This window comes from Vanessa tameamea, chromosome 20, assembly GCF_037043105.1.
Source record: "Vanessa tameamea isolate UH-Manoa-2023 chromosome 20, ilVanTame1 primary haplotype, whole genome shotgun sequence".
NCBI classification, from domain to species: domain Eukaryota; kingdom Metazoa; phylum Arthropoda; class Insecta; order Lepidoptera; family Nymphalidae; genus Vanessa; species Vanessa tameamea.
The window spans coordinates 6,911,513-6,937,034 of NC_087328.1; the positions used below are offsets into that span (position 1 = coordinate 6,911,513).

A 25,522-nucleotide genomic window follows, 5' to 3' on the forward strand; every position below is an offset into this window, starting at 1 on the left:
GCTTCCCCGGGACCCAAACTGTCTCCATACCTACATTAATGGTTAAAACGCGAGGCTATTTAATATCAATATAGATACCTTTTCGTATCATATTGTTGGTATCATTAATATTATGGTAATGCCATTTAAGTGGCGATAAATTTATTGCATTTCACCAAATGGCAAATTTGATTTATTTAGGTATCACTCAAAAAATTAAAAATAAATAAGATGTGTTTTTTACATATCTGAAAATTTACAAATACTGTCTTCGTGTTTTTATATGAGCTTTGTATATTATTGAGTAATATACCTCAAATATTATACTAGTATGACATTTCAATATAAGATTTAAATTGCTATCATAGACATAATATTCTTTAACCTCAAGTGTACACGTGGTATTCGTGAAATTCTAACAAGATTTTTAAGCTTAAATATAATAAAAATATTAGTAATTTCTTAAAAGGAAAGTCAGCTATTGACCTTTTCTATAATCTCTCTTCTATACGATTCACTCTCTCGTTGGTCTAGTGTCTGGCAAACGAGACAGTCATAGTAAAAATATAAGCTTATACGATCAAGTGTCCGACTTTGTAAAGTTAATTTCAAACTATTCTATTCTATGAGATCCATCGACACTTTAATATTCACTTGCCGATAATTATAAGTCTAAAAAGTATTGTTAATCGTCAATGAAATCAAAATGAAATTCAAAGTATAAAATTAGTATGGAAGTAGTCGAATTTATATTTCTTGATATATTTATATAGCATTTCAGAGTATTTTCTTACCAAGCATTCCGAACCAGTAGAGGCGTAATCTTGAAAATTGCCAATGTATGTACATTATGTATGTATGTACATTAGCTCGATATGGTATTACTCAATATGGGTGTAAATTAAACCAATTCACTGTATTAATTAGTATATTATATATCCAACTTCAAAATTGAATGTTTATATATATATTTATGAATGTTCGGGCATAGCCTCATTGTATTTACACGGATTCACTATATGCTTTTTTGTTGGACAAAGTTGTATTGATGATGAGTTTTAGAGACACGCAACGGAAATCTTCAATAGATGCCAGAAATTTAACCTCGATTGCTGCTTTATTGCTCGATGCTGTTGAAGTCGGTATTTTTTTTTTTTTGTTAAAAACCTTTACCATTTGATTAGTTGTTACATGATGACTATATTTGTATATGAAGTGAATCGTGTAGTTTGCCAAAAATAACTAGAACTACAAGTGTTCTTTGTGCCCGTCTGGGTAGGTACCACCTACTCGTCAGATATTCTACCGCCAAACAGCAGTACTCGGCATTTGTGTATTCCGGTTTTGAAGGGCGAGTGAACCAGTGTGACTACAGGCACAAGGGACATAACATCTTAGTTCCCAAGGTCGGTGGCGCATTGGTGATCTAAGGAATGGTTAATATTTCTTACAGCTCCATTGCCTATTGCCGGTGGTGACCACTCACCACCAGGTCCATGTTGTCCATTTGCTCGTTGGCCTACCTATATCATAAAAAAAACCTTCTATATGAAATTCGATGGACCGAAAAAATCTTTTCATTTAAATGAATAATTAATACATACAACAGGTTCTACTAAGTTGGTAAGTAAACGTTGTTATTGCGTAATAAAGTGGAATAATAATTTACAATATTTTAATAAAATGGGTAGCATTTACTAACTTACACATAAAAACTAAAAACTTAAGAAATAAATATAACTAGGTAATAACTGTAAGTAATTAATTCGTTTTATTTCATGCTAATTAATGTGAGTTCAGTCATTTCATACATATATATAATGTAAATATTTAAATAAGACTCGCTTGCTACAATGTTTATTAAAACTATAAGGTAAATAATCGAATTTCTTTGTCACATAATATTATATGTTATTTTTGTTTCCTCATTCTTAGTCTTATAGAAATTCCGAACGCGTCAGTAAATTATATTCATTTATTAGGCTTTTTAGTAATTTGACATTATAATATTGATAATTAATCTAATAACTAATTTAATATTTTCGTTTAACGAAATCAGTCATGCAAGGACGGAATACTTCTAGCATCTAGCTTCTTAGGCAAATATCTGTGTAAGATCGGAAGTGATGAGTCGACAATGTGTCATAAACCTGCGGACTGGAACAACGCCTTGCTCTAGGTCGGGTCAGACGAGGCGACTACGCACTAGCGAGGTGTGTAATGGATCGATATCACTCTAGTTCCCTGCAATACGAGCACGGCGTGCGAGGGGCTGCGAGAACGGCTGAACCGATTTTGACGGGACTTTCACTGGCAACTACTAAACTATAACTTATTTGTTAAATACAAACGTGCACGTAGTCGCGAGCAGCTAGTAAGGTGATAAAAAAGGTACAATAAACATCCTTACAAGTAACAAGATGTCTTAAGTTTTTTTTCTAGGAGAAGATTTTTATGGTAGCCTTTGTTGTAGCTCTTCACTTTAAGGCGCTGCAGCACATCGACTTCTATATCGTTCATGGTAAATTGTTAATACAGGAACGTCTTCCATTTTGGTTTTACTACTACATTAAATGAAATATACGTTCGTGTTATGTTTTTCAGTAAAGAAATGTATTATTTTTATTAGACTTTTTTGATTCCCACAAGCCACTCCCGATACATTCTTATAGTAATTTATTCGTATTAAAGGTTTATACGTATCGTGTTAATTTTAATGTTATTTGAAATTTAATTTTATGATTCGTTATTATTTTATTTCTTATATTTTTTTATAGTATGTTGAAGTCATCAATATATTGTTCTTAATTACAAATAAATTTTATCTTAACTAAGTTCTAAATTCAAAAGTTTGTGTTTTCGGACGTTTGTTGCGAACCGTTGACCGTTTGAAGTCGATTATGACGTGAATAAATATAGAACATCGTTTTATTCATTTATTTTGAATTTTAAAAATACCAGCGTATTTTATTTGCTCACGGATAGTACATAGTGATGTTAAGATGTAGTTACATACATGTATGAAACCATAAGCAATGACTGTCACAATCGGAAATGTTAGAAGTATACCAAAAATTGAACAATTGAACAAGATTGTTTTGTTATTCTAAGAGTTTTGAAGCTATCAGTGCCGCTAGGTATTAAGCTTGACTGATATGTAAGAAACTTATCATTATCATTTTAATCTGATACTATTTGTATATTTTAGGTATTTACATAGATATCTAGGTTTATTTCAAAATTTCAAGAATCAATTTCCTTTAGGCAGATTTTTAACTTATAACAAATTATTTTTTATTATTTAGTCTTATTTTTTTGTAATGAAAAGCTGAATTGTGTGTATATATTTTCTAGTGTCTGATTTGCTTAGCTCTAGTAGACTATCGCAATTCTTCGTAAATTTAATTATAAACAGTTTTAAAAAGTTATAAATTCCTACTCACTCACTACGTACTTTCTTACTAATTAATGACTGACTGACATGTCAAATCGTCAACTGGATAAACATAAACACTTCAATTTAAGAAATATATGTATTATGGTATAAAAGGTTTTTGCCTATTTTATTGAATCAATCAAATACTTTATTTCGTTAACTATATGTGAACTACTATGAGCTTATCGAAGCCGGTATTGTTTTTTAACATGACCATGACTTTGACTGCCTTGTTGAAGGCTGCAGATCTCGGAGCTCTTTAAAAAATCCCCGAGTACGACAAATGAAAAAATATTATCAATATATAAAAAAATATTATATTATAAATATTATATTATAAAAATATTATATATGTATCAATTGAGAGACTCTTATAGCATCTTGGAAGTTGGTAGTTTCGCGCCTCCTGTAACATGTGATCTTTTTTTTAAATGATCCTTATTACCTTTATTTTTATATAGTATTAATTTAGCCACCCTCCAAAAAAAGGGGTATTTTAAATATCAAGGATTTTTAAATTTGATCCGTAGTCTCGCCTACGTTATAAAATGGACGTTTTCCATATTTTTTACTTTGAAAATGAGTCGTCAACGTGGTGCTAAAAGTTCATTTCAAAACGAGTTAAAATTATTTATTTATTTATAATACAAAACTGTATACATATCATTACAGGACATGGTTGTCCTAATTCGATATAACATCATGTTTATTAACAATATTAAAAATGTAAAACCCATTTTGCCATTGCCTAGTCGTTTAAAAAAATAGTAATATTAATAACACTAAAATACAAAAAAGCATATGTTACATAAAACAACCAACATCGGTTAATCATTTCTATTCTAATTACACAAAGTAAGGGTTATTGATATAAGCCCTTTCAATACCAGATCACATGGATAATTTCGAATTACTGTTTCAAATGGGAATTCGTACGTCTGTCTGAATACAAAGATAAAGCTAACCGTTTAACTGAAATTGACGACTGCTAGAAAGGTACCTAGTGGCTGCTAACGGTACACGTGAGCGTCAGAACAATGTGCATACACCCTAATGAGCGTTATAAACAATGATGTAGAGATGCCCTTAATTAGCATCGACTCCAAAGTGAGAGTGCTTTGTTTCAGCAAGCTTATCGCGGGATCGCTCTCTTTTGTCCGATTAAATTATTATATTCGCACGTGAATGTCGGAATTACCTTTCCTTGTTAAAGTTTAAACGAAATGCTTTGTTCTTTTAACTACGCTATACTAACATTATGATAATGTTCGCTTTATTTTTAGCCGACTTCACAAATAATTTCTTCCGTATATTCTATGAGCTATCCCAACCTACACCGTTGTTGAAGAGATCGCTATGTAGCGATAAGGTCGCCTAAATTGTACGCCTCTTTTATTTAGGCTGCATCCATGTTGTATTTATTAATTTTCTCTTTGTGGTGTACAATGAAGTATAATTTATCAATACGATCTTATATTTTGACGATGTTTCGCGATAATTTCTTTTTGGATAAGTTATACTTCGAGTGGTCCTGTTCCAAGTTCATTTTAAGTCAATTAAAAAATCCTCCCCATAGATAGGATAAGAGTTTGAAACTAGCATAATTGTGGTAATCGTCGTTGCCCGCAACTTCGCTCGTGTTTTAAGGGTCGGTCGTCAGGAGTTAGGCATAAAAAGTACCATTCGTACCAAATTTTATGAAATTAAGTTCGAGCTATAGACAGATAGACCGACAGACAGACATAGAAAGAGCGACTTTTGCATTAATTGTATTAGTTTACATTTAATTATGTATATTCAATATAATTGCTGATGCTGATGGTGATTTGTTTGACTATTTTTATTTGATAATTTACCCATAAGGGTAGAAAGCTAGTGGACTGCTCGTTGCGTGTATATTATTCGAACTTAGAAAATAGTTCTACATATCACCTTTATGTATATATTTACCATTAAGTTGAAAAATAAAATAATATTACTCCAAAACAAAATAAAAAGTTTGTCTATGTTTTTATAGACAAGACTGAACACGGATATGCCGGGGGCACTGTTAAAACAATGAAATGATAATCTCATTAAAATGTATTCAGATTAATAATAGTCGTAATTATGACACAATACAATCATGTATCGACTTGTTCTGTACACCTATAATTACTTCGTGTATGATATGAAATATTTAATTCGATAATTGCGCTTTGTAAATTTAAATATATATTTTAACATCTAAAGTCGTGAACGAGAACTGAAGAAGTATGATGAAATGAAAGTAACTCGAAAAAAAAAAAAAATGTTTACGTAAGCAAAAATAGAAACAGAACAATTCCGTTATTCGCGTTCAAACGTTCGCCGTCTCATTAACTATTTTCATCATCACTCGATATGACTGAAATCGACTGATAGTTAGTATGATTGACTAATGGGAAGTGTCTGTTCCGCAAACTTTCTAGTCGATTGGTCGTGCCTCGTGCGGGACGTCAGAATAGACCCCCACCACTCAATCTGTGTGACATGCCCATCTATTATCTAGACCGGGATCGTTTCCTTAATAATGCCTTAATGCGGTAATATAGGCGTAAGAAAGTGAAACCGTGAAGTCTGTAGGTAAACTGTAGTTTGGTATATTGCAGCAAATGTATGCGTATAGGCATAACTCCATATCGCAATATAACATGAGTCTTCGTATCGAAATAGTATTCTGAATATAATGCGATACACGTAGATATACACGTTAAAATAATACGTATTTTAATGTTTGATGGGGTCTACCCTAAAGAGGGATGGTTGTATAGACAATTTACAATATGAAGGCAATGTTCACTTTTAGCTTGAAAGTTTTTTATGAGTTTGTAATACCCGCAGTTAACATTTAAGATGGCCTCGAATTAAATGTTTCAAAAAGAGACAAACAGATGTGTTTATACATATAGGCCAGTCAATAAAGCCCGTGAAGGTCAAGTAATTAGTATCATTATGATTTTTTGATATGTGGTTTCGGACGTTAAAATAATAACAAATTAAAATTTTCAACCCTCTGGGGTGAACGCTAGGGGGTTGAGAGGGTGAAAAGCGTTTTTGTTTATAACTTTGTAAAAAAAATTGTTAGATGGTTGAAAATTGGACAGAAGGTGTAAATAATTATAACTTACCTTGTATTAAAATTTCAACCTTTTTTGTTTAGTGCAAAAAAAGTTATTATCAAAAACGAATGAATCAAACGAAAAAAATCATAATGATACTAATTCCTTGACCTTCACGGGCTTTATTGACTGGCCTAATATAACTTCTTCAATGTGTACTATGTTTCATTAATTAGCTATTGATATAACAAAAACAATTATAACGTCTTTATAGTTACTAATTAATTTACATTTACCGAAACTTCAAATTATTCTATCAATTGTTTATACATTTAACACCAACAAAGCTATTTAACAGAAGTGTCTACTTTCAGTGACACCAGATGGATCGCTTGATCGTCTGCTTTCCTGATATAAATATAAAAAAAACATGCAGTGTACATTATGTGTTCAGCTTGAGCTAAATTAGCTAAACCCAATTGCTACAATCACAACTTCGTGACAAACATAGTTTCTATGCTGGGTCATGCCTTGTGCACTCTAGTTTATGCAATTCCCAACTCGTTATTGGCGAGTAGGGTTTCCATGCAATTTATATTTATATCAATAAGATAAACAAAAATAGTTTTGACGCTATAACATATTCTCGATTTGTTATAGCATCGAAACTATTTTTTCCATTTCATGGTTTAAATAGACTAATCATATTCATGTAGGAGTACATAACTATTATTAAGATATAATTAATAACAGGAGCCAATTTACATAAAATTTTCTATTTAATCGTCAGTTGAAAACATCAAATCACGTTAGCCATTTGTTGTATTTTTTTTTTTTTTATTTTGATAAAACATTGACGACTCGGTTTTATCGAGTCCAAATAACAAATGTTACCAAAGTTAAACATCTTTCTCATTTAAATTGCATGAAAACTGTATCTCGTAGTAGCCATGTTTCTTATGAGAAATTCATAAAGTCCCTGTCATACTAAGAGAGGCAAATCAGATTTTTTCTTTTTTATTATATGGGGATACACATAGATCATTCAACAATTATAGCGAATAGATTTAGTCATTTGTTTTGCATTAATTTCAAAATAAAATATTAATATTGTCTTTTACAAGTAATGGTAACTCAACTCTACTGCGGAGGCTTACAAACGACCCGTAAATCATACTGACGTGCGTTATGAAGATTGCGCACGGTGAAATACTGTAATAAACCTTTGTTAACTAGACGTCAAAACTATATAATTTTCTACGTCGTCTTAGGTCGCTACAGCTTACGTTTAAACTACTTCTAATATGTATAAAAACTACTTTGATCCTTAAAAAGAAATGTAGATAAAAGTAAAAATGCCTTGCATACAAAGTCGTTGAAGTTGAATGTTTATATGTACATACATTAAAACCGTTACAGTTCCGTGTTCATGAAATATGTATACCTACTTACGGATATATTTTTTTAATTGATGTAACCTTTTCTTCCTTTGCGAATAATATTTACCAAAGATTATTAGGTTTATCTAAATAAATAGTATAGGTACGTATACATATGTTTATATATATATATATATATACGGGTAATCATACGTATATGTTATAGGCATGTGTGTATGTTTATATTGTTGTTATAAGTTATTTACAATAGTTATAAATATATATGTTATTTTCTTTCTCTATTTTATTGTTTTACTATACGCGTTGTACGTTTACTTATGCGTATTGTACATATCTTGCACACGTGTTCCCCACCTCTTATAACCTGGGTTCCTACAAACGAGGCGTGAAGAGGCCGGCATGGCGAGGGCGACTAGTGCAGTTCATTCTTCCTGACTGTACTGGCCGTCTTCGCGTTTTGACTCCACTACCATTTACCATCAGGTGGATTGGAGTTATATATCTGCACAGATAAAAAAATATATTTCATACTATTTTACAAGTCCATACCCACCGCCTTACCAGTTTCGCCGCACCAATTAAATCTATCACATAAATAAGATATGCTTGCCAATTTATAATAAAGCTAAACACTTTAGTCGACATTAGCACATTCGGTGGTCTCGTTCCAATAACAATCGTATCAGCATCCATTCTATTCAAACAGTTACGTTGCAATAAATCAAGATTTAAACCGGATCGATTATGTCAAATCGAATGCTTATATCGATTTGGAATCAACGCTTTCCTGTAATTAAAGCATTAATATTAGGCGCGGTTAGCCTTAAGAAAACAAACAACCTACTTGGTAGTCGAGTGATTAATGATATTATCGATGTGTAAGATCTGCCTGTAGTAGCCAGCTTTCGCTCCCGCGGGCTATCGAAGATTTGTACAATAATTATTAACATGAGCCGTGCGCATGTAATTATTGTTTGCTTACAAACAACTTATTATATTATAAAGCGTATGAGAACGGGGAACACGATTGTTGATCGATGTCAGTCAATTTATTATAGCGCGATGTTATTAAATAGTCGAATATATTTCCATTCTATATATAAGGAAGTTTTTACTAACTTCATAAAATGTGTGATATTTTAAAATTGAATAATCACGAAAATGTCGTTAGAATTTCAACAAATTATAAATTAATAAAGCGATTTAAGCGCTCTAAAGCACGCTAATCGATTAATTTATATGAAATATGGTATAAGTTTAAAAGTAAATTGACTATAATGATCTCCGCATTGGTGCCGCCGAGTTCCGCAAGGCACCGTTCAGTCAGATGTAGGTGAGTGGCAGTCAATAATTCTCTCGTGTTGTCGACGTGCGATACTATCTTGCCCTCTGGTAGCCACGATATGAAATGCAGCTGCACGCTCGCGTTTGTTACAATTAGAGTGCTTAAATATATTATTACTCCTGTCGTCTATGATTCGAAAGGTATTTGACCATCTTCCGGTAGTTTATTCAACGTTATTAAAGTTCTTATCTTTACACGATGTATGAAACTGAGGATGTACATACGCCGTTATGTTGCTACGATTTTCAAAACAATATAAACGAAAGCAGGTCCATATGTTCGGCAATAGAAAAGTGGGGGCATCGTGGGTTATTTACAAGAAAAAAAATCTGGGCTTTTTACGATGGTAATAGAGAACTCATTAAGATTATATAAACCAAGTTTTAAATATATGACGTCATTCGTATATACGTGATAATTCAACCAACGATTGTATCCTGAAGAAAACTGTATAAAAGAGAAAAATTGGACATCGCACGCGATAAACTCTTTACTAATCAAGAAAAATCCACCCGAACCCACAACTAATGAAGTTGAATACTTTTACGAAACTGGTTGTAGTGACATGATATTACGATTTGCAAGTGAAACGGTCTATTTAAACAAGATTAAGAATTGATTGAAGAGACCTCAGAGAGCAATAAGTTATATCGGTTCTTCTGCATTGCGATTCTACTGCAATTCAACTTTGAATATTACTCACAAAAATAAACCTTAGCTTAATGGTAACTGAGAGCCAATTCTACTTACCTAAATATGTTAAAATACGATCCCGATATATTATGATCCAACTTCGACTGAAGCGCAACTTTTTTATTCGATTGTGATAAAGTGACAATTTTTTAGTAGAATTGGCGCCCTGTTCTGGATGTTTTACTTAGAATATTCTATACCTAGGAAATGAAATCTGCAATATTTAATCATCTTGGTATTAAGATAGTCAGTGCAAGTGCTGAGAGTACTTACGACGTATAAAAAAACCGCTAACGGAAACGTGTGGTGAGGATCCTATACTGTTTTGGAGTGCATTGTGACGGGGTTTTTTTTGCGCCAGACATAAAACCGAAATAAATGATAATCCTCTGTCCTCAAGGAAGTGTAAGGTGTAGTTTTGTGGGACTGTGAAGGAATTTTATTAATTTACGATGAAGAAATTTTTCGGCCTTGCGGTTATCCCGTCGTGCGTCAGTAAAGGATATTCTTTATATTTGTATTATACTTTTACTAAATATGTTTCTTTAATCTTGTATTGATTAATGCTTAAACAATTTATGCCTTTTTTATTTTATGAATTGCCAACTTATCGCAATCGATATGTATTGTATTGTATTGTTCATATTGGTATTCAGTCAATATACTGTAGCCTGATAATAGATAGTTTTCTAAGATATTTGAATAATAGTATACCCATTCAGATTTGGCGTTCATATAATATCTATGTATGATTAGGCGATACCTAACAAATTATAAGAATATAGCTACTACGTATTACTGAGAATTAGTTGCTGTCGTAAATGTCTACTCATAACTGAAGGTTGTCTTTATTTTGTAAATAATTACTTTTTTTATTTGCCCCGAGCTACAAAAATTATCTTTTCGCAAATTTAGAAAGCACCGTGAAAGCGGTTCTGGTACTGGTATGCAGTATTCGATAACGTAATATGGCAAAATTCGCCAACAATACTCGCTTGCGTTGCCGAAGGCGATGCTATAAAGTCGGACGTAGAACTGACGATGGAATTTATTGTGGCAAATGTGCAGACCACCACGAATGGTACAGTTGTTCAAGTTACACATGATGAAAACGATATGTCTGCGGATTCATTGCACGAGATTCTTCAAATCGTATTACTCTCTTCCTTGTCTAGTCTGTGGGAAGATTTTGAAATCATTTAACACTGGTATTTTTATAACTTTATTTGTATGTCCTTACACCCAATAACATGAAATTCACGCTAGTCACGTCAATAGTCTCAAATTTAAATGGATGGAACTGCGAAGCATATCTCTTTATATAATAATATCTTCAAAAATGTTTTCCGAAACACGCTGCATCTTATGGTATAAGTTTTAAAAAAATTGATTTGGCAGTTTTTTTAGAAATTCTTTAAAAAACCTATCGTCATTTGTCAGTATAGATATAGTGTAGGTCAAATCTTGCAAATTAACTGAAACCAGTTTCACCGAACCGATTGAAACCGACTGAAACGTTATACTTACTATTGGTATTGGTGACAAACAAACTTGCGTACTAAATTATATATGCTTTCCTTTTTTTCAATTAACATGTTTCCTTCTCGCTTCCGAGGTGATGCAATAAACTCCAAAACCTTCTCAAAGGGAGTGGCCTTAGCCCATCATTGGTACATTTAAAGGCTGACTTCTTGCTCCCGTAGCTTGTTGACTTTAGCGTGATATGTCGCTTAGGAACTGTTTTATTTGAAAAGTGCATTTAGCACTAGTGTTTGCCATTTATAATTCAATTTCCTCCAGTTAATGTATTCGGTTTCTACTTATCGAAGTATTATATCCGAATACATGTTTGTTAGAAACGAACCCCACTCTGAGCTTCAATTATCGCCGCAGCGGTCGTATCTTCATCCCATCTCGGCAGCGGGTGAAGGGTCACCTTGCCTATACGCTACCCGTCACACGTTGCCCTTTGCAGTTTACTTGCGAACACTCGCTTTTCGCTTACAATTTAAACTTTCACTTAATAACAATATTTGCCTAGGAGCTATACTTCACTCAAATCTAATTTCTCTTTTGATGCTTTTCAATCTGATAATTACTTCTCGCTGCTGAATTTGAACCAATCAAGTTTTAGTTTGAATCAACTCAGTGTCTAAACTTCGTAAAGCCAATTATGTATTGATTTAGGACAACGTGTTCATCATATATCTTGTTTAGAAATGACGTTTGAAGAAATTGGTTCTTTAAACTGCGAGTGCGTCATCGTAATTACTGTATTTTGTCGGTCACATTTTATATGCATAACGGCTTATACATTTTACTATTTAACAAAATATATTTGTAGACAGACAGGTAGACAACAGGAGATTTGGTAGGCTTTTGTTTTGTCGATTATTTATAGGAAATGAAAGCTCAATTAAACTTTAACTCGCTATCTATCATACCGCAAACATGTTGTTAATATCCCGGCAAGTCCCTTATTAATTAACATTTTACGTAATATCGTAAATTACAACACAAAGCTTTACTCTAAAGACTAAGATATTCAACTAATTGCAATAAAAAAAATGAAGATAGAATGCACGATCCATTCGTCAATGCAATAGAAGTCAATAAAGTAAAACTTTACAGAACATTTAGTTAAGCTAAAGCCAGTAGCAATTTATCTCAACGATCGAACTCTAATTAAGAATTCACCTCTTGTAGTTCCGACTGCGGTTAATTTATAGCGACCATTGAAAAAGATGTCGTTCGTTGAAGTTAATGCAGCTTATAATTTGAATAACTTTTACACCTTTCCTTGTTAAAGTTAATTGTAAGAGACTTTTATAATTCTCTCTGCCTTTAAATTATAAACACGGCTTATTTCGATTCTCTTTTATTGAATTCAGTATTTCAAGTAACAACGTATTTATATTAATATCGTTTTATATTTAATTTCCTATTAATATTAAATTCAAAACGCAAACTTATATAAATGGAGGGAAATGTTAAGTTATTGTAATAATCCGATAAGAATTTAAACGTATTAACGTATTTCGCTGAAAGGGTGTTCGATGCGAGTGTTATCGTATAGAATATCGATTTCTCCAATGAATTGTTTATTCAGTGGCCCCTTCCTAACCTAGTAAAATAACGTTTGTACATTACCATGACAACGATAACATTATCGAGAAAAAAAATCGATTTTATTGCCATTATGTATGTAATCCGACACGGTAAATGCAGGTCACGTGATAAATATCTCTATTCAGATTTAGTAGGCCATAACATGGCACTAGTAAATAGGTGAAACAATTAAATAGTGAATTACCTTTGAATAAATGTCACGTTCTGATTATTATTGCCGTCACAATTAAATTAATCATATAGTATTTGTGATAATGGTTCAAATTATAGCTAGTTTTGCATAAAACATTTCTCTCGTCCATTTGTTAGTAAATACCATACGATATCGATTTTAATATTTCAAACACGTATTTAGTCCTCTTATCTCTTGCTCGCATTATCACCATTGGTCATAAATCGAACGTGGCTTTCGTGTTGCTATCGTGATCTGTATTAGTAAGAGAATAATTCAAAGCACCGGCGTCGGTCGTTATGTAATAACCGCACGCGCTCCCGGAAAGTTCGCGTAATAACAGGGCATGCTTTAATTGACGTATAATTGCAAGTGTGGACGCGGACCAGTCTTGATGGCTTGCAGCCGCCGATGAAAATTATAAAATGTATAATAGACATCAGTGATTAACCTACATGTAACTACCTGTTATAATTTATTTTATATTATAATGTTGGGTTTAAGTATTGTTTTTACACATTATCACGTGTTATCTGTCAGGTCTTCTTTCTTTATTCGGTTTTGCGTATTTCCGTAAAGGTAATACCCGAAATTACTGCAGCGCCAATGCAGTTGTTTTCTGAATTTTTTTAGACCATGATTATATGTCAAAATTTGGTATTTCGAAAAAAAATCGTATGTGCCAAAAATCTCTGGAAGGAAAGTCGTACAGTATCAAAGCGAAACTGCCAAAATATGGTTTAGAAACCTTTTGGAAGTTTATCCAAAAAAAGATTCTGAAATTGAAATTTAAGATTCTGATTTTGAAATTATAAATTGCTTATTACGAACGAGAGAATAGATCATTCAAATAAGTACTTACTCATTTGATTTTATCGTACCGGACATTTGATTTAATAAAATCTAGATTCTAGCAGCGCCCTAAATTGTTTTGACTGCCTCTTTACAATCTCGTTTCGCAGTCGACCATTACAATCAAACGATTATTTCTCTTAGTTACTTGTTTTGCTACTGAGAGTTTTCGTTTTCCTTGAGAGAATAACAGCTTATTGTAAATTGCTATAATTTGCACGCATTGCTCTTGAACTGTGTGGGTTTTATTTTTGTTTCTTACAAACAAGGAAATATTTCGCGGTACGTATATAATTTGTTGTAGTTTAGCTTTGGGACGAATAAGATTTCTGTAAATTTTTCTTTATTTATGTTAAATACTAACGGTTCTATGCATTACTGGAAGTGGTTAAAAAGTATAATTGGTTAGGTTTTTTAATAATATGCGATACCAAAGAAACATACATCCTTTTTTCTTAAACAACGTAAATTTGCAGTTTTAAACATATTAGAAGATTATTCCGTACGTCTGTGTATAGCAGACATGTATTTACTGTGCGTAGTTTTTTACTGTCGTACACTATACTACATATGTACAATTATACACTACATCTGATCAAATTATACCAAAGTTAAGTTTTAAATATACGATTTGTTTGATCGGACGTTTGCTGTATTGATAATAAAGGTCATAGTCATGATTTCAGCTTTAGTTGTGTATAATCTACAGTTTTATATTGAGAATGTTATTCTAAGAGAATAAATGAAATAATCTCACTTATCATCAAATTTTACGTATACACCAACCTTGTAGGCATAAATTGTACTATCTGTAAGCTTTTGTTGATATTGTAAGAAATGGATAAGACGTATTTAATCTAATTTGTGGATTATTGCTTTTCATCCTATCGTATATAAATCCATTATGTTTTTAAATTGCCAATAACAATATCCCTTTGCGTCTATATACAAGGTTAAACCCTTTATAATCTAAGCATCCGTTGTATAAGTCATTGTGTGAGCATCCTTTTCCTCCTTCATTAATTTACATTTACGACTTATTACTTGTCGATTGACGACAATAGGTTCCGGTATTAATTTTACCGACCCTTGGGACCTTTAGGATTATGCGCGTATTGCTGTGAACTGCACAAGTTATAATAAAATTAAAGTTACAGCCTTTAAAATACCCAAAAGGCAAACACCTCCTTTTCTATTTGGACGAATTATAATAACATTCAACCACGCTAGTGGACTCAATATTGATGGATATATGATGATGATTAGCACTGCCTCGTTGGTCTAGTATATAAGGCCACAGCAAGATGTAATGGATTCAAGCCCCGGGTCGGGCCAGTAAAAGATTATTGGGTTTGTCAAAATAAAATCTCATTAGCAACTCGAAGTCTGGTAATTGAAGGAAAACCGTTGGTCCTGCGCATGACCTCTTTCCGCGCGTGCCGGATTTGCCATGCTACATAGATTATGAGAATGAGGAAAACAGAAAGTTTATCTGTATTTTCGCATACACTTATGCCTATAATAATATTGCCCTCGCAATCGTTGAGTCTCCTTTAAGATTAGTCGTTGCAGCCGAAATCGGTCAGGAGGGCATCATAATCAAACGTCAATTAAGATGGATAGTCAGCAGCTTCTGTCCGACCTTCTGTTAACTCTACGAGTATTATTCGTTGCACTAAAATTGCTCGTAAACTAGTATTTGATATTAAATAAATCTGAAACGCAATTAAACGCTAGGCTTTTATTATTTTGACCTGGATACGAGTGACCGACTGTTATTCTGTAGGCAATTTTCCGTTACAATCATTACACCGTGATGGAATCACGCATATGTCACCCGGTTCTACATCGTTGGTTTCAAGCCGTACCGTTATAATAAAAGCTTTGAAAGTAATAATACCTACTCATAGTCCTGTACCGTGTCTAATGATTAACTCTTAATAGCTGGCAGGTAATCGTAAACGTATAATAGAATTAAATGGCTTATTATTTCAGATACCTCATTAATTAAATCAAAATGATATAAGAGTAATTACTTCATAGTCATAAACGACAGTTTGTATCGCAAAGAGCGAAATTTATGCTTTTTGGTTCATTTCCAGTTCAAACTAGTATTTGTGTTTTTTATTGTTTCGAATCTTTTTTCGTATGTTGTGTACATCTTATTGTTGAGTTATTTAGCTAGCTGTTCGCTCTTGGAAGTTTTTATTTTAATTGTTTTCAATTGGTTGGTTCTTAAGAGATTAAGATACTGTACTTGGTGGTAGGGCTTTGTGCAAATCTGGGTAGGTACCACTTACTCATCTACTATTCTACCGCCAAGCAGCAACACTTAGTATTGTTGTGTTCATGTTTGCAGGGTAAATGTCACTGTAAATATATGCTCAAGAGAAGTCTCAGTTCCCAAGGTTTGTGGCGCATTGCAAGTGTAAGGAATGGTTAAAATTACGGCGCCAGTCTATGGCCAGTAGTGACCACTTATCATCAAGTGAACAATTTGCACTACCCAAAAAAAATTAGTAATTTTCAATTTTACACAAATACTAGTAGATATTCTTTTAAAAACTAGATTTGAGCAAAAGCCGACTTAGAAATATTCTTCGAAATAATACGGAAGAGGAACACATCGAACGCCTGTAAACATGTTGTTTTTATGTTATTTTTCAAATGCACATTACAATGTCTGAAACTAGAAACTAGTCAGATAGTATTGTATTGTTCAACAGCCGTAAAAGTATTATTTACTCAAAGAGAAGCTATTCAATACCATATTTGTCGATTCGAAATCTCGGCAAAATGGTGTTTATAGAAAATTTGCATTGACTCGACTTATCACATTTAGACGATTTGTTGTATAGACCGGATCTATTTGAAAGGCTATTTGCTTTCTTCACAATGCCCATTGGTCTGATCTTTACTGCTTTTATCGTCATCTTGTCAACTTATCGTCGGATACGGGCACGTTGATCTTAATTTACTAAACTATCTATGTAAATGATCTTAATGTTGCGTTCTAATGATTTGATGACAGTATTATAATAAGCGTAGCAAATATGTTTGTTTTGTTATTCTTTTCCGAAAAAAATTAACATACACTAAGGTTAATGTTTGAGTACTAATATTTATGCGACAGTAACTCTGTTTATCTGTCTGTTGCATTTGCACGGCCAAACCACTGGAAGGAATTTGATGAATTTTGGTATTCATACCAAACTAAGCAAACACTATGTATATATAGGATATATCTACAAGGCAATATCTATGTAAGTATATTGGCTACTTTTTTTGCCTAAAACGTGCCGACCAACCCCTATAATGAAGACGCGGGCTATTACTAGTCTGAATGTAAAATAAAATATAAATGAAATGATAAATTCTAGAAGTCGTTAAAATATTGTTTATCTTTAAAATGTTTTGAAAATATGTAGTTCAGTTATTTGTTTTCATTTTTGCTCACGGCGTTTTATATGTTCATATATTTTTAAATGGCTAACGCCTCAGCTTTTAACAAAGATCAATTATATTTTAGTTATTTAGTGCAAGTCCATCCACATAAAAAAAATGTTACCTTAGTTATTTAATTCAATTTATTAATATGTAAATGTTATTAATATCCCAGGGTATCTCTATGTAAGATTTAATTACGATCTGTTCTGCGTTTTAGTCGTGACTCTGTCAATCTCCTTGTTACCTCACAAACAGATTGACAGAGTTACTATCGCATGAAGAAATAATAGTTGTAAGCTTGTAACTCAATCAGAATTGCGATTGATAGTTGGAAGACGAAAATGTCGTCACGAATCCGAACAACGCGATGCGTCTACGTTAGATATATAATGGTTGAATTGATTTATTTCCGAACGACGAAACTAAATGACTCTGATACGAATTGTAGTAATATTCATTGAATTGTAATTATTTAAGATAAGAGATCATTGCTGAATATATAGAGTTGAAAAATTAGTGATTACAGTTAACATAGAATAGAAAAAATATACTTTTGGCGCATCACATCCGTATTTATTGTAAGAGGATGATTTTTAACGGCAGCGTAATCTTAAGCAAATTTCCCTCAATTTCGGTATTATCTGTCGTGGGGCAATTTAATAATCTAACATAATCATTATAATTTACTGTTCAATTTGCGTGGTTTATTTTAATTGTCGTTGTTGTTACAAAGTTTTTTAGTATTCATATACGTCAATATTTATTTATACAAGGGGAGCGTTTAACGAAATGATCGGTCTAATCGAAGTCGATACAAACTAATTTTAACGAAATGATGGTATCAATTACGGTTGGCTCGTAACTATGGAGTATAAACTACTTTGTATACATTGAAATAACTATTAAATAAGGACTTTAATATAAGATAACTGGAGAAACGTTTTAATTCCAGCTTTTAAACTCAATTTGTTTAACAGCACACTAACCGTATTATATTAGCGTTTAAATAAGATAGTGATGAAAATGTAGGGCTCTCCTACACAATATTGTTGTTTCCTCGTTATTAATGATACCTTAATTCGGCTCGGTTGTTATAAACGCATGGGTAATGCTTTATGCAAGTATTCCGCGTTCAGTGATAGTTTAATGATTTGCCACGCCTTTGCTTTCCACCTGCTCGGAGTTCCTGATGCGGTGTTCTCTCTTGGACTCTATTAATAATCTAAGATTTCATTTGTTTGAATATCGACATTTATTGAGATTCTTAGGCTACCTGCAAAAGTATAATAAAAAAGAATTCAAGTCATTTAAAAAAATGAACTCTGTTTCGAAAAGATATTAGATAATTTTAATTGATAAATTAAATAAATTTACTAAATCTTGAAATTGCCGTTGTTATGTATGTAAAACAATTTTAATATTGCGAACATTGTGACATTCGATGTGGAATTTACAAGCCGTAAGCGAATATTCGCACATACTCGTAGGTCTGGTACATTGTAATAACATGAATAACAAAGCAATAATGTTGAAACCTAACGTTTATTATTGTCCTTCATGGCGTCTTTATCAATCTCTATCTCATGTGTTATACTAGCACTAGCCACAGCGATCCCGCCCACGTTTAAAAAAGTGTTTCTTCAGCGCAATATTTCTTATATCGCAAAAAATATGACATTTATTAACTCGGTGTGCTGAAATGATGACATTTGACACAGTTCGACTGGATGAAGTTGAAGATTGAGATGGTGTAACATCCTGTATTACAAACAAACAACGTTGTAAAGTTTTATATCGATACAACAATGTTAGTTAATATCACCTTTTAAAATTGGTTTATTGAACGTGTTAGTTATAGACCGGGAGATGATGACACAAAATACTAGGTCATTTGTACCAGTATGGCGGTTCTTCAGGGGTCTAATTACGTAAAGGCAAAAAGGAAAATGATGGTCATAGCGCTCGCACCGGCGGCCCAATCGCGTGGGTGTTAATCGAACGCGTCGGATAAATAACGAGTGTCGAACGATTTGTTCCACAAAAATGCTTGTATTTTCAGATAGTCGAAAAAAAAAGACGTAGGCGGTAGCGTAATGCCATACTTCTCGGGTGTGACTTACAGCCCGCCATATTACATAGATGTTACGTTAATGTCAAATCTGCAATGTATTTTTAAGACATCAAGACCCAGACTAAGTTAAATTATAAAACATAATAATTTGAAAGTTAATGGCAGCATATATATATGACTTTTGGAACAAATGACGTGGTAAACCGCATTAATTTTCCGCATGTAACGCCGTGAAGGGTACCTACTACTGGTCAATAATTATAATTCATATATTAGAAATACGTAATATGAAAAACTTATTATTTTGTATTTCATTGTTCTGGATGTTATTTTTTAATATGACGTCGGATACTGTTTTGTCGTTTTAAGTAGTATTGAAAATTTTAATTTTTTATTGTGCAAATATATAGTTTGAGAATAAATTAGGTTTGGTGTTAACAAGCCAATTGTGAGGAAGTACTTGAATAGGATGTTTGTATGCAGCTAAGCACATTCTAAGAAGCAATTTACAAGCTAAAAGAGATACGCAATTTGCTAGCTAGTACACAAAGCTTCGTATATGACCTCCGTGAACCTCACGACCGTGGAACTGCCAACCGTTGCGTTTGCCAACCGAAGACGTGACGTTCAAATACATGAACTTGTTAACTATATTTCAATAATATTCTTAACTTCAGTATTGGGATACAATAACTGCTATTCATTAGAAAAAAAAAATTCAATGCATAGTTAGGATAAACCTTAATTTCATTTAAAGTCAGTTGAGTTTAAAGATTAATAAGCCAGGCAGTATTTATATTATTAGTAGCCTGTTATGTAAATTATATCTATATATTTTGTAGTTATAAATAATTGATTTATTTATTTATTTTAGTAGGACAACCAACAGTAGATACAATATCACAATTTAGTCAAATGTGTTTAATAATGTCATCATATTGCATAACGCCACAGTCTGTAGTTTGATTTGCAATTCCATTTGTGATTTCGACAGGAGAAACTGACTAAACACGGAATTAAATCCGTCGCGGGGTTCAATAAATAACATATAAGATAATAATTCATATCGACGGAGGTGTTGCGTGATGGATGACCACGCCACGCCTTGCCTTTGAGCTCGACATGGCAGGAATATCGAACCAATAATCTTATCATGGTTATATTTTAAAAATATTATATGTATACATTTTTCTTAAATTAAACCTTAATTTATGATGATAAATAACATACGATTAATATAATATGATCTTTGCCCTATATAGTATATAAAATAATAAAAAAATCATCAATAAGGTCATTCAGTAAGAATTTAACTCGAAATTCACCGAAGAACTCGATCGTGAAATAACAGAAAGTTGTATGTGACATTGATTTTAATAATTGTAAAATTTAAACTCGACTGATTGATACCTGTCAACGTAAGCCAGTCAACATTTCACGAGCGAGATAGAAGTTAGTTTTTATAGAATAACACGGCTGTAATCGGATGTAAGTAATAAAGTTAAGCGAAGAAAAAATGTCTTATCGACCATCTAGTGTGCCGTACTTGTAATCTGTTTAAACAAATAAAATTGAGCGATATTATCTCGTAAATTAGAAAATAATGACTTTCATTCTTTGTTGCAGGTACGTTACATAAATATGACCCACTCTTATGAAATTGGGGTAAGTTTTAATTATACTTTGTTGTTTTTATTACACTACAAGAGTACTTGTCAAATGCATTTGCAATCGCAATCGTGTTTTGATCCATCATGTCATCCGTCATCAAATGGCATTTTAAATATTTTTAATTTTATTAATCATTCAAAAAATATTTTACCTTTAATATGATAATTTATATGTTTATTTAGCAGATTACTTTTGGTAAAAACTATCGTAAATTACCTGTTCTCACTTAAATTAATCGATTAATTTTAATATTAAATAATCTAGTTTTAAGTTCTTAATCTTTGACCTAAAAATTATGTAACAGTAATTCGCGGAGCAATCGATTTTACTGAAGTTGTTATGGGTAAAATTATAGTTAAAGAACAATGAGTATGTTGGGACTGTTCTTTATTGTTGTGTGGTCTTTATTCCTCTCGATATTTATAAGATAAGATAACACTGTTTTACTGTAATAACGTCATTGTTGCGACATAGGTTGTTTTGTTTCATAATTCAGATTAAGACCTTTATCAGTCGTCACAATCTCATCTGGATTTTTTTGTAATCATTTTACTTGTCATGTTCCGAGAACTGTTGGTGATTTTCCATGAATCGAATTTATTATAAAACAATAGGACAATGGATTGTTACTCGTGCTATACCTTTTGTTAAACTCGATTATATTGCATTTTTGTAACACAAATGTACAACTTTATTAGTATTATATTAGTTGTCTTACCTTTTTAAATATAAAATAAACAGATAATTAATAATAGTCACAATTCGTTTACAACAATTTTATGTATATTTATAATAATATAGATAATTTTGATATAATCAGCGATAATCATTGTATAAACACGAGACGTAAAGATAAACTTATAACATCGAGTTTCCGACACCGTAGAGTCATTACATCCTTCCTGAGGCAAGGTTTTCGTTTCTATAGTAAAACGCATATATTTTATTAGTAAATTTAATATTTAGTTAAAAAAAAATCTTATTATTCAATATAAACGTTTATATAAATTCAGTTGTTTATTTTATTTGTTTTTATTTGAAAAGAGTAATTACTAAGATTTTTGACGGTTCTTCTCGCTAGAATCCACATTCGGAACGGGATTAATTTTACATTTAACTTAATCTAGTGAGATCAAACAAAAGTGATTTCCTACATTAATAAATCCTATTTATCATTTTAAGCTTATAAAGTTTTATTTTATTTATATCTAACGTATAAAAAATAATACGCGTCAATAAAGTTTGTTTACGTGTAAGTAACCCATATGGCACATAGATTAGTATGCGCCAGGTGATATTACATGCATGATTACCTTATGCATATGTCTGTGCATTGAGCATAGATAATAATTTAAAATATTGTACATATGCCATCACTCTCATGTAAGCATGCAACATTTGACATGATGAAATATTGTTATAACATTAAGATACGATGACGTTTTGTAAACGTTTATTTTTTTTTTGTACTTCCGAATTGAATTGCTTTTAAGAGAGATTACTTTCTCTTAGTCTTTATTGTAATTTTTCCTTATGTCTGATTAATTAACGCTAAATGTCCTGTTATTACATCGGACGTCGAACAGAAGCTATTGGGTTAACTAAGTTTCATGTAAACGGAAATTCGAACGATCCATACACAGAGTCACAAATCCCGCATTAACGGTTGCACCTGTGTTTATCCGCGAGGTTTATCGCCGGACGTATAATGTAATTAGGGTTCCAATACAAGAACTCTTTACGTTTCTCCTTCGTACGGATGTTTTGACGTTTGCATTTTAAAACTCATTCCAGTTATTGATAAGATAAAATGAAAAATGTATAGATCGATTTAACCGGATGATTAAGTAAGGACCGTTCGTTTATTATAAATCTAGCCAGATTGTAAACGGTCGGAAAATTATGAACAGAACATACTGTTTTTAATATCACTGGCCAATTTGAGTTAAATTACAAACACATCTAACATAACTTGAAATATTATATAAATGAAATCGACATGTCACAATTTTCGACTACTTTCAATATGTATAGATTTATTAAAAACTTACAATTGTATAATTCTTATTGTAACAATGTTGTACGAGCTACAATTTATCTTTTCAACGTAAAATTATACATGTGTAGTGTTACATTTGGGGTGAGTGCATATTTTGTAATCGCTAGAGCCCTATCGCCTGCACCACCACACTGCAACGTCACGAGTGATCGACGACGCGTCGATCCGTGACGCCCCGTGACACCGCAGTGATCCGATCCGTCCAAATGCACACGTTTTGTCTTCCGACAACAACCATCCAGGAACCGTTACATTATGTGCAAGTCTCTTATCTGCTTTGAATGTTGAAGTCGAATGTGACAGTCATTTTCATTTACATAACACTCGTATTCCGTGCTGAATAAAAGGTCATAAGGTTAAATTTTATCAATGCATTATTTACTTAATAAATATTATTTTAGGATATTCATAATATATGTATTGGATTTTTAAATTGACTGAAGTTATCAGATAATAATTATATTATTAGTTTAAATTAACAACTAAGTAGGTATTAATAATAATTTAATTAATAACCATTTCGAAACCTTTTTAGTAAAGATTATTCAGGCTTACCCACAAAGTGCAATTTTAATTAAGTTATCTACCAATATGGTAAGATAAGGTATTCTATACCGTGTTCTTGCATCAGAACACCCACGTTATGCACGGTTCGTTGAATCCACGAGGAATTACGCGACACCGCCTCGAGGAGAATGGATTTCCTATGGTGTCTTGCATTGTGATCAACCTTAAGTAAATCTATTGAAGCTTAAAACGGAAATTGTAGAAAGAGAACATTGCGATAAGCTTCCCAAACCAAAATAATGCTATTGTTAAGACGGGAAGCTATTAATACACATGTAGATATTTCTTAAACCTTTGTGTCACCTCTGTATTTTATTTATGATACGTTATGATACTCATATTGTGACAATCCTCACTGTTACGTGTAATTATGCAAAGCGAACTAATCTAGTAGTTAAAGTAACTTAATTGCGTTCGTCGCCCCCTTCTAAAATCGTCGACAGGATGTTGTTTCCCAAGTAATGCGTTGCCGAACACGAAAATATTTTGTATGATTAATATTCTTCTATCTTAAGTAATAGTGCACCGTCATTATAGCACGTGGGAGAACATGAAGGCGGTGCTGCGTTGCATGATGCGTCTCATGTAAATAAACCCTGCGGTTTCGGCGTGTGCGTTTAACTGTGATGAAATTAGTTAAAATGTTAGCATTGTGTTCAAACGTTAAATGTATTTGGCGTCTAACGTTGATAAAAATACAATTTCATTGGCAGCTAGCACTACGAGTCAATGTTTTCAGCGTTGATGTCATTATTATTTTAAATAAATTATTTTCATTAATTGGCAAATACCCAGAAAATACTGGTGAATTAGCTAAGACAGGTTAAAAGTATCGTAAAAAAGAATGAACTAATCATATTTATTTATATATTCAAGCAAAAGAGACACAAGTACTTACAATGTTTAAAGGGCTTATAACAGTAATAAATCATCAAAGATACAAAGGCGGAGAAATATACATAATATCTAATGGATCATTCTAGAACTACCACAGGAACTGCTCCAATTGAGACTTAACAGCAGTTTTAACGCTCATGGACATTACGTATTTGGACTACAACATGCAACTTAAATGCAAACATGCTAGGAGTGTTCTACGGATTCTTGGTTGATTTCTACATATTCTGCATCGGGATCAACAATTGTTATACATATTCCGTAAAAGCAATCTCCAATACCGTTGGCACATCAACCGTCAAGCAAGACGGAAGTGCGCCTACGCAACGCGATCAAAACCGGGAAGCGAAGAGTAATTGTAACTCGATATAAATGAAGAGATAAAACCGATTGCACTGTTTAAGGAAGGATAGTTATTTTGCGTTACAGTAATGGGTTTGATACAAATAATCGAAGTGTGATCGACGGATCGTTCGGAAGTTTCTGCATTGTCTTGCCTATCATATCCAGTAGAGGCTTTCTTTTTCTATTTTAGGTTTAAGTGAAGTCAAATGTTTAGTCGACTGTTTCAATGCAACAAAGCCCTTGTGGTTTTTTAATCACAATGTTCTCCCACTGCCCGAACCCAACAACTATCAACGGGAAAAACGTAACCCTACGAATGCTATAAAGTTACTTTATCATTTATAATTGAAGCGTCAATAGCGCAATGGTTTACGGATCA

The 25,522-nt window shown here is 32.5% G+C and overlaps 1 protein-coding gene across 5 annotated transcripts in view; it reads left to right on the plus strand.

The window, feature by feature from the left end:
- LOC113401567 (klarsicht protein) overlaps positions 1-25,522 on the plus strand; it is a 227,197-nt gene that overhangs the window by 98,515 nt on the left and 103,160 nt on the right. The gene's annotated exons all lie outside the window — the stretch shown is intronic.